The 11,562-nt window shown below is 32.8% G+C and overlaps 1 long non-coding RNA gene across 3 annotated transcripts; it reads right to left on the minus strand.

Moving 5' to 3' along the window:
* Positions 1–536: 536 nt before the first annotated feature.
* LOC140010438 (uncharacterized) lies at positions 537–10,329 on the minus strand. 3 transcript variants are annotated; one of them, XR_011817737.1, is made up of 11 exons: positions 9,628–10,329; positions 9,284–9,355; positions 9,118–9,185; positions 7,340–7,428; positions 3,444–3,531; positions 3,234–3,358; positions 2,931–3,142; positions 2,668–2,826; positions 2,466–2,580; positions 1,149–2,365; positions 537–888 (listed from the first exon to the last, which is right to left on the minus strand). It is a non-coding gene; the product is annotated as an uncharacterized lncRNA (long non-coding RNA). The 3 variants fall into 3 exon arrangements; XR_011817736.1 differs by having other exon boundaries at positions 1,149–2,580; XR_011817738.1 differs by lacking the exon at positions 9,284–9,355 and having other exon boundaries at positions 1,149–2,580.
* Positions 10,330–11,562: the final 1,233 nt, after the last annotated feature.

Below are 11,562 nucleotides of genomic sequence, written 5' to 3' on the forward strand. Positions count from 1 at the left end.
ATGTAAATTCTTCAAGTGTCTATGCAAATGCATAACTCGTAGAACTGAAGTGTTGAAGTAATTGGTAATTGAGGTGGTTAAGGGGCGAGACCACAATGGTAAAGTTCACTAAAAATTTTATCATGAAGACATATTAATTTTTGTCCTCATATTTTAGACATCAATTAATCATTTCTCATATTGAGTGACAACAAAGGCCCTTAAGAAGGAATGTAAAGCTTATGCCATTCTGGACCATAATGAAGTGCATGCATGCCTCCACATATTTTGCAAAAAGTCTGGAGAAATGAGCGCATATGCAATATGAAAAATAAACATGAATGAAGAACACAATAAACTCAAGTTAATTAACTCACAGCACACAATGTTTCTTTCACACAGAAAGATACACACTCATGTACAATTCCACATTTTTACAATAATTTGTATAGCTCGATCACATACAATTCCACAGTTTTACAATAATTTGTATAGCTCGAACAAGAATTATGACCCAAAAAAAAATTCAAATCTTGGGCTAATTCAAGCATGTTGGACTTTGAATTGTCAAATATTGATAATAAAGATACCTAAACAACACCAAAACAAAATTAACTGAATCGTAGAACAATAGTGCATAACTTTACAAATACTTTGAAATTCCCTGTAGCCCAAATGTTTGATGGCAACATGTGACGTTCATTGCAGCCCTAAATGGCACCATATCAAACAATAGCTTTCGTACAGCACTTTGAAATTCGTTCATAGAGTCCTAACAATGTCAAGATTGATATTAAAAAGGTCATCTCTAGTCATTGCTAGTTTCCTATGAACTCCAACAGGAATGATCAGAAGGTCCATGCTAGTGAGGGCATCATTCAATTGCTCTTTCTTTACAAAACCATGCAGCTAGAAATGTAAACCATAGATAATCAGTATATGCCAAATTCAATAATTTAGAACATAAGAATTTATATAGCACAAAAAAGGACATCTCAATTTTCACTCATTGAATTTCATTTTATCAAATTCCTGATCCTTGGATTTACCAACAAAGTTAAGATAAAGTGAACTAAGATGAGATAATGCTAGCATGCTGCAGTCTTTTCGTTGACCTTTTGAATAAAACTGAACTCAAATGCAATTCATGGTAGTTCTTGAAAGCTTACTGATAGGTTGTGTCCCCTGATAGAAGCATCAACTTTGATTGCAGCAAGTAGGTGATCTTCCTTGATCATACTTGTTTGCTTTTAATACATATCAATCTATTGATTAGTCAGTGTCACCATAATCGTATAAAGCATACGTTCAGTTAATAAGTGAGATCAAATGAACCTACAACTGAAAAAATTATGAGTAATAGATGAAATATAACAAAACTTAGGCACAAACATTATAGCATGTAGTCAAGGAAGAGGAGAAAGTGACCTGAAATTGAAGCAATTCCTTAGTACAAATCTGTGAATCCCAAATAAAAGACTTTTCTGCACTAACACTTTCAACTTGTAATTAAATGAGTGCAATAGAGTAGATATATGGAGAAGCATATGTAAATTTTTAACTTATATGAAAAGTAAACCGCTCATTTGAAACGTATAGAAGTACTGCATATATTATTGATTGCTAGAGAAGCTTATATGACATATGAGTATTAGAATGCACTACTCTATCAAAAGATATTGGAGCAATGGATTCTAATACTGCATTTTCAGCTTGACAAAGTCATGAACCTAGGCTTTACAGGTTTATGGTTCTGGTAATAGGAGTCGTTAGCAGGTGAGGGAGGGTGTAGTAATTCTAAGTATTAGAATGCATTGCTCTATCAAAAAATATTGGAGCAATGGATTCTAAAACTACAATTTAGGCACGATAGACCTGCTAAGTTCTTCTCTAGCAATATCAAAAGGTTTTAGTAAGGGTTGAGGAGTGTTCAATTCCCTTTTCCTTCCTGTTTTGGTTTCTTTGTTGGACTAGCAGCAGTTTCGTCGATTGGGGTGGTATTTGGTGAAGCTGAGGTAGCAGTGTCTTCAAGCAGTTTGTGGCTGGTTGTTGCAGCAGTTGTTGATTTAGTGATAAAGCTTTTTTTAGTAGCAGTGGATTCGGCTATTTCTTGAAGGAGCAACTTGGCTGTTGGTGTGAATGTTTGTTGTTCTGCGACCTGTTTTTGCTTGGTGTTTGATGCTGTTCCAGTTTCTGAAGCTTGGAGAGTTGTTGGTGAATCTAATAGAGCCAATGATATGTTGGGGACTTCAGTTGTTGGGTAGGCTTTGATGATTGCATTTCTTCTTTGAAGTTGTCCTTGAAAAGTTGTCTCATATGTTTTGATAAAACAGATCAACTTGTACTTTTTTATGATGGCAGAAAGTTCTTGGTTCATTGTTATTCCCTGAAATGATAAGCATCAATGTGAGTGTTTATATATTAGTATTTCTGTATATAAATGTTGAACGAAAACTTGAAAGTTAGGTGTGCTGATGTATATGTGCCTCTGCATCCTTAAGCTCCGCAGCAGTCAATTGTATCAGTCTTTCAGCTTCTTTTCCAGATATTAAGCATTGAATGCTTGCAGTTGGATCGGTCACTGTTATTCCAATGCGACACCTTATGTGCAATGTCTAAGTTTTAGTTTATTGTACAATGTATAGTATAAAAGAGTTAATTTTAAACAGGTTATATGAGAAACAATACCTTAGTTCCACTTCGGCTTCTTGTCTGCATGATGAACATTTTATGATCCAATCTGTATCTGCTTCAACAGTTTTCAAACAATTTGAGCATGCAGTGTACCAAAAGCGAGTTTGGCCAAATGATAATTGCACTGTACCACCTATCCATGCTGTTTTTTTGCTGCAAATGAATTGAACTCTGGTGTATTACTGTTTCATTTTCTTGAAAGTTGAAGTGTAAAATGATAAAACTGATTGGTTAGGGAAAAACTGGGGCGTTCTTACTGTTCCGAATGAGATTAATGCATCATGAATGGTCTTGATATCTTCTTGGTTTGGCGGTGGAAACAGAAATTCTGGATATTTATATGATTTTGCTTCCAATAAAATCTTAACTTCATCTTTATGGATGCTATACCATTCACGAAGTGGCAATTCGTCATGGACTGGTGGATTGATGAGAATGCATGATAGTCCTATTGTTGTTAATGACAAACCTGTTTAAGTAGAGAATTAAGATTTTTATGTGTGAGAAATATGAGTGATATGCAATGAATGTATACAGAATTTTTAGAGTAAGGGACTCACTGTTAAAAGTAGAGACTTTCACTCTCATAGCAACGATCATTGGAACAATTGCAATGGTGTTTGCAAGGATATTGCCTTCATACTCTTGGAACCCATTCCATAAAGTGAGAAGCATCAACTTTTTCCTTTAAACAATAAAGATTCAATAAAAAGGATGATGTTAAATAATAATGTATGTGTCAAGTAATAGAGGGAGGTGAGATTTCTTACTCTTCATTCACAATCAGAAAATCCCTTGTGACTGAATCTAGAATTGTTTCTTTTTTAGGGAAGGCATATATGACCAATGCTTTGACACCTATAGTTTGAAGTAGTTAGTCAGATTTGAAAGTATCCAAGAATGTAAAATTGGATAAAATTCTGCAGAGATATGTTTTTTATATAACACTTACTTATCAGAGTAATATCAGATTCTGCATGTTTATGTGCACCAGAAAAGTTGTCAAAGGTGAAAGGACATGGAAGCATTGAAGGAATTGGTTCGAGGTAGCGCTCAATCAAAGTTGAGTAATGAAGGACCTAAGAGTACGGATATTCGCTAACTTTGTATGTAGGAACAACATTAATAATAGTTGCAATTCTATCGTATTCTTCTGCATTATATAATTTATATTTGGACTTTAATATTAATAAGAAATGAGCATGCGGTATTCCTCGTTTTTGGTATTCAATTACATAAGTATAGGCAGCCACCTCACCAAAAACACATTTTTTCAGTAATTCGTCTTTTAAGACTTCTAGTTTTGAGTGGAATACTCTAGCAAGCAAATCTGGTCTATTTTGTGCTTTTTCTCCATGAATTGAATATTCTTTTATTTCTGGCCAATTAGGATTACATGTCATAGTCATAAAGATATCTGGCTTTCCAAATTTTTGGACCAAAGTCATTGCATCCATATATTTGCGTCTCATATTCCTTGGTCCTCCAATGAAGGAGGGTGGTAATATGATTCGCTGACCGACTTTTGATGCTTCTGTCTCACCTATAGTCACAGTATCAATGATTCCTTGTAAAAATTCCTTTCGTATTTCCTCTTGTTGATTTCTAAAGAAGTCAATTCTTTGGCTTTCTAATTTGACATATTGATCTACTACGTATTGTTGTAGTAGTCTTGCAAAGTGGAGGATGAATGATTCATCGTTATCCCTTATTTGGAGCTTATAAGCATAATACTCTCGCACGAAAACGAAATCTGGATCTTCTTGAAAGCTACTCATTACTGTGTAAAGTGAGAAGAAAATTTTTTATTAGTTGATATTTTTGTGAAATTTTACATTAAAGAGTGCTGATTAATAAACTTGTATTTACTTACTAGCCTCTTCATTCTCAAGGAATTCATCTACATTAGAGACATTGATGGGGCAAATAGATTCGGTTGTAAGTTTTTTTTCCTCAATCTCTTAGTTTGTGTCTTTATTCCCTTTTTGGGAATGCTTTGGTGCCATCCTAGATCACCAAAAGGAAACATTAGTGGGTATTGAAGCGGATCATAACATCCATAATAATATTGAATATTTTTTGAGGTCTCACTATGAGTATGCACTCTAATGTCTCACTTTCCTGTTTGACTATTGTCTTCACCTTCAATCCACAAAGCTGCTACTTGTGAGCTTATAGGTTTATTATAGACTCTCTGGTCTAGACCAGGAATGTTTTTTAGGACAATGTGATAATTATCAAGATTAGGCACTCCACTTAAAGTTTGAAAAAATTTAGCGTATGGATTGTTTTCCAACACGCACATGAGTTTCTTAACTAAAGTTTCTGATAACTTGGGGCAAGATGCTATTCAATTGGCTAACTCAATTTCAGGATCATGAAAATATAATTGAAGGTTTTCGCCATGATCATTGGCTGAGTTTAAATTGTTTAAAAAATGATAAATTTGCCCTTGAATTCTAAATGTATAGATTCCTTTATTTCTTCTACAGAGTTTCTTGTCATATTTAACGCCAAAAGAGGTGACACCAAAGTGGTTGTTATAAGTTCTAATCATAGTTCTAAAGGTTTTTGCTTCTTCCGAAGTTGAAGTTAAGAGCTCTTTTAGAATATTAGGGAGTTTATTTTGAGAGAAAACTACTTCATCGTCGGAACAACAGAAATTCATTGTCTCAGAATAGAATTTCTTTGCTCCGCAATGCTGACACTGCGGCTCCAATGGTAACCTATCAGGGTAATCAGGTATCAACCTTAGCAAATCTCTTCCACTCGGATGCGTCTTACCTATAATGTGATTTGCATTCATTGATTAGTAATTCTAATATCTTGCAAATTTTTGTATCCGAAAATTGAAGAGAAGTGAGTATAAAGCTGAATGGTTATTATTGGAGGATTGTTTCGATGATCGAATCAATGATTTTTCAGAAGAATTATTGATAGTGTTTTTTTCATATTGACTGTATTAAAGATGGTCTGAAAGTTTTTATGAATTTAGAAAAGATGGTTTGAAAAGGTGTTTTAGTAAACATGGTCTAAAAATTAGATAGCAGTGATATAAATTTGCAAAAAATGGTGTGGAAATTTTTTTTATAAATTTGCAAAAATGGTCTGAAAATTTTTTAAAAATACTCATAGTGTTTTACGGTTAAGACAATGATTATAGTGAGTTAAAAGAGGAAGCTAAGTTGTAATGAAAAATGAATGAACAAAAGCATGTATATATATTTTGATTATAAATAACCACTGAAAATAAACAAAATGTTGTAGTAGCAAAGCAATACTTGGGCAAACACTGCAATGTTTAGAATATTTGAAGCTAAAATAAATTGGAGGAAAAAATTCATACGTTACTTCCAGTATATTGGAGATTTTTTTTTAAACCTTTTTTTTGTATAAAAAAATTATAAAAGAAAGTGGAAATAGACAAATCTCAGATAGAGAATTCATTACCTTTTTGGGTTAGTGATTGTACATCGGATTGTAATGCAAAGTTGGTAGCAGCTGTGCAATTCTCAATCCTTTCCAATCTCAGAGCTGGTACATGTTGGATTTTAGTGCAAACATGTCTACGTAATTTCTTAGATTTTCACTTTATGTATGCTTGTCTTCTATAATTCTTTTTCTCAAAGCTTTTTTCTTCAAGATAATATGCAGGAGGATGAAAAAAAATAGCAGAGAGAGGTAGTACTGAGGAAGGTGGCTGAGAAGTGGAAACATTTGCTGTTCCACTTATATCATGAAGTCGAGTAACTGTGAGATTATAATTCTCATTAAAGCTGTCTTGATAGGAAGATGTTCTATTTGAGCTTGACATAAGATCAACATCATTAGGCTGAGGGCAGCTCTTGATATGAGAAGTATAGATTTCAGGGATACATGTAAAATTGATGGAAGGCAAACCGTGAGAGTGAGCATAAACCTCGTCAATATTAGAGGTTAATAGGAGCTGGTTATGATTTGATTGATTTAAGGTCTTTAAATGAGAACCATCTAATCCATGCATAGATACGACATTGGAAAAGGATAAATGTTTAGAAACAGGGACAACTTCATGACTATAATTCTGATGATCCTTCCTAATGATGTTACTATTTGGGTCTGTCATAAAGTGGAAGGTAGGACGAATTAGATGAGCGTTATTTCCTGAGGTCTGAATATCTACATATGTAGTATCACAATGCATATGGATTGGATTAGCAGGATGAGCCTGAGAAAATGGGAGGTTTGTTGATAACTCTTCACATTGTTCTATTGTATGAGAGCTATCCTTTTTAATGAAACCTCAGCATTGTAACATTCATCGAACCACTCATCTACTAAACTAAAGGGTTTACTTACATTCCTTTTTCTTTTCATTTTAATGAAAATAGGAGTAACGAAATGTCACTAATGGTAGCTAATGAAAAGAGTAAAGCTAACTTCTATATATATGAAATCCAAACTATTAGATACAAGCAGCTGACCAAGAGATACAAACATGAGATTAATTGTTTGACACCGTCATATTCAACGAATTAGAGTGATTGAATAGTAAAAGGCAAAATCTGAGAAAGAAAAATGATGTAAGCATAGAGATTCAGTTATGATATTCTTCAGGGTGTAGTCAAGTAGAGCAAAACTTAAGCACGAAAATTGTAAGATGTAATGAAGGAATAGAAGGAATGACCTTGAATTGAACCAATTCCTTAATACGAATCTGCCAACCCCAAACAAAAGGCTCTTTAGCACCGACTCTTTTAAATCGTAACTAAACCCCTAAACAAAGTTGGCAACCAAAATAAAATGTACAAGAAAGGTATCAATGTAAAATTATACAAATTATCCAATATGTTTAAACTATACTCAGATGAGAAAAAATTAGAAAGAGGAAAAAAATAATTAGGCACACTTTAAATGAATGTCAACCTGCTAAGGAGAAAAGCAGCTGAAATATTAAGAAATACCACCCACCTACACCTACCCTCAAGCTTCTATCTGAGGATTTCCAATATTATATTAGAACCTGAACAATGACAAGAACAAGAGATGAACTCAATCTGCCGAACACACAATGGCCTCTCCCCAAAAGAAAAGGAACAAAAAAATCCCCTTTTTGGTTTATGCCTCTTTTCTAAGTTGGAAAAATCAACTTCAAAGAGCGTCTATCAGTACACCTACTGATTTCTTTGCCTACTTGCAATGTTTTATTAGTGTGTTTTTAGTTATCATCATCCTTTTTCTTCTTCTCGGTTAGTCCATCCATCCATCAACTCAGGTTAGACACCCAAAGTTAAAAAGCTATTAGGTATTAGCAGTAATTAGATTTTTGTTAATATGTTAAATGAGTAGCAAGCAAGAGAATACCTTTTATCCTCCATAAAAGAACAAGGTAACTAAAGATTCTGTTATCAATTGATTTGTACACAATTAATGGCCAGTTAGATGAAATTACACCCTAATGGAAAATGCACTCCCAGTCTTCTAATGAATGGTCCATATCTATTTCAATATCCAGCGATTACATTAACAAAGAGAACGTAAAACAATAAAAAAATTAGTGTTTTTTGTACACTCAGTGTGTGTTCAATAAATAGATGTATAATGTTTATGGTAAGTAAATTTTATATGAATTTTTCATTGCCAAAATAATAGTTAATTTCTTAAATTTCTTTCACATAAAAATTATTATATTGATAGTTATAATGCTCAGTATTAGGTATGTTTAAGGTAAATAATTAAAGTAAAACATGTTTTGTTCTATAAGAGTAAAATTGAAAGTTCAAAGAGTGACAAATAATGTTTACACTAAATCGCCCTTTATATATATTATATAGACTAATGTTAAGGGTACACCCAATGTACGTGCAGTTTAGAAATAATTATTAATGTTTATGAATATGTTAATTTTGTTTTTACAAAATTAGATTTTATATAAATTCTTCATAAAAAATTTGCAATTTATTAGTAACTTTTTCTTTAAAAACAGCTATAGTTTATTTGGTAGTTATAATATTTAAGGGAGTTATGGGAGATTATGTTAGCAAATCCGATTAGAAGAGTAAAAATTAATTTTTAAGGACAAAATTAAAAATTCATAAAATGACACAATATTTATTCCAACTGCCACCTCTCTCCATTTCCTATACATATATAAAAAGCAGTTTGCATCCGTGTCCAACTTGCAAATCCACGACTTTAGACCCCAAAAACATGCATACAAGTAATTACCAAGTATCAGACCATTCCTCTGCTCTATCAACAACCAAAATTCATTTCATCTACATAACCTTCTATCCCATCCTATCCACCACTCAAAAATACCACATTCGTTGAATTGGAGGAAAAAAATAGGAGAACTTACAATGTATGGACTTGATACTCACAAGGGAAGTTAAAATCGATAACAAAAAAAGTAAGGAAAAAAAATTCAGTCGACAAGTAACAACTGAAAGCAAACGAACTTACAACTGAAATCTGTGAACACTAAATCAGAAGCTCTTCTGCACCAATTCTTTCAAAGTGCAATTAAACCCCTGAAGAAATTTGGCAACCAAAATAGAAAGTATATAGATTATCCAATCTCTCCAAGACTCGTGCGGAAAAATATTAGGCACAGAACATGAGTAGTTACCTTTACTCGGAAATGTTGCAGAGCAAAAGGAAGAAGAATCATTGATTTTTTTTGTGAGTAGTGTTTGTGTTCCTAATGTATATAAAGACACAAACTCTATCAGTTGTTAGTAATTTTTTTTTCACTGTCGATAATTTGCCAAGTGGGCAACAGAAATAAAAACAAAAGGAGAAATCTATATCCCTAGCAATGGTATTAGGCATCATGAACACAATAGATAACAACACAAAATTGATGAGTTGTTAAGAGATTTTTCTTCTGACTCTTGATAATTTGTGAACTGGCAAATGAAAAGGAAGGCAAAAGGACAAACCTATATCTCTAGTAATAGGTAGAAATCATACCTCATACCCGACTCTTTGTGGAATAATCGCATGGTTGGGATATGGATGGGCAACCACAATTGACTCTCTGTGGAACAATACTACGATTGGGATATGGATAAGCAGCCATAATTTGGGGGGAAAATGGGGAAAGGGAATGAGAACCAGTGGATGATTTCTGCCTTCACCTTTGTTTTTTTTTTCCATTAAAAAAGGTAAGAAATGAATGCATCAGTCCACCGACCAATCAGCCAAAGAAAAGCCCGTATGTACAAAACATCAAATTTAGGCTCAAGACATTAAGAAATGGGAAACAGAGAGAGAGAGGAAATAATCGCATGGTTGGGATATGGATGGGCAGCCACAATTGACACTCTGTGAAACAATACCACGATTGGGATATGGATGAGTAGAAAGAGAGATTGGAATATGGATTTGGCTTCTTGTCACTTTTCTTCGTTGAACCAGAAAGAGAAGAAAGGAAAAATAAAGAAACGGGAAAGAGAGAGAGTGAGGAAGAAGAAAACAAAAAATGATGGGCCAAAGTTGTAAAATGAACTGCATCTGGAGTGTTTTGCTTTCCTGCCATTGGTGCACTTCCAGATTTTTATTTGACTTTTTGACTCCTATGGGCTAAAGTTGTAAAAATGAAGTAGAAAGGGAGTGTTTTGCTTTCCGGCCACATCGGTGCACTTCCAGATTTTTATTTGAGTGTTTGACTTCTATGACTTCTTGTCTTTGATAACAAAGACAAAGAAATGAAGAACAACAGAGGTGATAGCAACTACATCTAATAAAAGATGGCAACTGAGAAATAAAGCAAAAGGCTATTCACGAGAAGTCAAAAATAGCCCTCAACAGTTAGTTACTGTTTTGGGGCTAGTTATTTTTATTTGGGCAAGATAGTAATTTCATGGGAAAAGATGAAAATGACCTCAATAGTGATACACTGTTTGGAGAACCACTCAATATTCTCAGGGCATAAACGGAAGAAAATTTTCCTCCCTCTCCTCATCCAGCCACGTGGTTGAACCTGGGAGAAGAAGTATTAGCTTTTTATATATAGGGATAATTGCAGAAACCTCCCTTGAGGTTTCTGACATTTGCACTGACCTCCCCTGTGATTTGAAAAATTACACTAACCTCCCCTGAAATTACTAATCCTTTGCAAATTCAGTCTAAAGGATTAAAATATTGTATTTAGGGAGTGAAATTAGAATTTTTTACCAAATTCATCCTTTGTACTACATGTCCAATGAATGACAAAATATAACAAATCAATTAACAATTAATAAATTTTAAGGAGTATAATTTATAGCCAAATACGCATTATCTATTTAAAGTACTGGCTCTTTATGGATATTTTACTTTCAAACATTTAATTTAATACAAATATTTACGCTCAAATACAGATTTGTATTTACTTTCAAATATTTAATTTTTGTTAAATACAAAAACTACCAATCTCTCTTCCGTAAAAATATTAATATAACACTTTTTCAATTTTAGTTACAAACATTTATGTATTTAACATAAATTAAATGATTCAAAATAAAATACCCATAAAGAGCCAATACTTTACTTATGTAATAGATGAAAACCATAAAGAATTAATACTTTATGGGTCATTTCTTTTTTTTAAAAAAATATTTAATTTATATTAAATAAATAACCTACCAATTTCCTTTTTACAAGAATATTATTGTAACACTTTTTGAATTTTATTTACAAATATTGATATATTTATCATAAATTAAATGTTTGAAAGTAAAATATTCGTAAAAATCGGTACTTTAAATAAGTAATTCGTGTTTGCCTATAAAGAGACGGTAACTATTTAAAGTACCGGTTCATTAAGGGTATTTTACTTTCAAACATTTAATTTAATACAAATATTTACGCTCAAATACTGATTTGTATTTACTTTCAAATATTTAATTTTTGTTAAATACAAAA

Source organism: Coffea arabica, chromosome 7c (genome assembly GCF_036785885.1).
Source record: "Coffea arabica cultivar ET-39 chromosome 7c, Coffea Arabica ET-39 HiFi, whole genome shotgun sequence".
NCBI lineage: Eukaryota > Viridiplantae > Streptophyta > Magnoliopsida > Gentianales > Rubiaceae > Coffea > Coffea arabica.